Source organism: Carassius gibelio, chromosome A18 (assembly GCF_023724105.1).
Source record: "Carassius gibelio isolate Cgi1373 ecotype wild population from Czech Republic chromosome A18, carGib1.2-hapl.c, whole genome shotgun sequence".
Lineage (NCBI taxonomy): Eukaryota > Metazoa > Chordata > Actinopteri > Cypriniformes > Cyprinidae > Carassius > Carassius gibelio.
In genome coordinates, this window is record NC_068388.1 from 30086298 (window position 1) to 30086937 (window position 640).

The following is a 640-nucleotide window of genomic DNA, read 5'->3' on the forward strand; positions in this document are numbered from 1 at the left end:
CCTCTGCAGCAGCTCAGATGATTGTTCTGGAGTGATTTCAGTCGCTGCAGGTGAAACAACAGCGCTAACAGCAGTAATCCTGTGCTAAAGTGCTTAGCGGAGACGTGTTGTGAGCAGCTAACGTGTGCACTGAAATAATGAAACGCAGGAGAACTGAGTTGATGCAGTGAAATCAGTCATGAGTGTGTGTGCTGTGGGAATGTGTGCGTCGACGTCTCTTTACGAAGCATGTTGTGTGCTGTAACTGGTACTCTGAGATGGAGAGATGTGGTTTCTAGAATCACTCTCTCAGATCTTGTCTTAGATGTGTGCTCTGAACACTGACTGTGTAATATAGCAGATCCCAGATCTCTCTGATGATTGGCTGACGCTGATCCACTGGGAGGAGCTCTCATGCTGTAGTTACTGAGGAGAGAGAGCTGTTTCTGGTGGATTGATGGGGAACCGTTCAGTGTGTGTGTGTGTGTGAGAGCGTGTGTGTGTGTGTGTGTGTGTGTGTGTGTGTGTGTGTGTGTGTGTGAGTGTGAGAGTGAGTGTGAGTGTCTCTGTGTGTGTGTGTGTGTGTGTGTGTGTGTGAGTGTGTGTGTGAGTGTCTCTGTGTGTGTGTGTGTGTGTGTGTGTGTGTGTGTGTGTCTGTCTG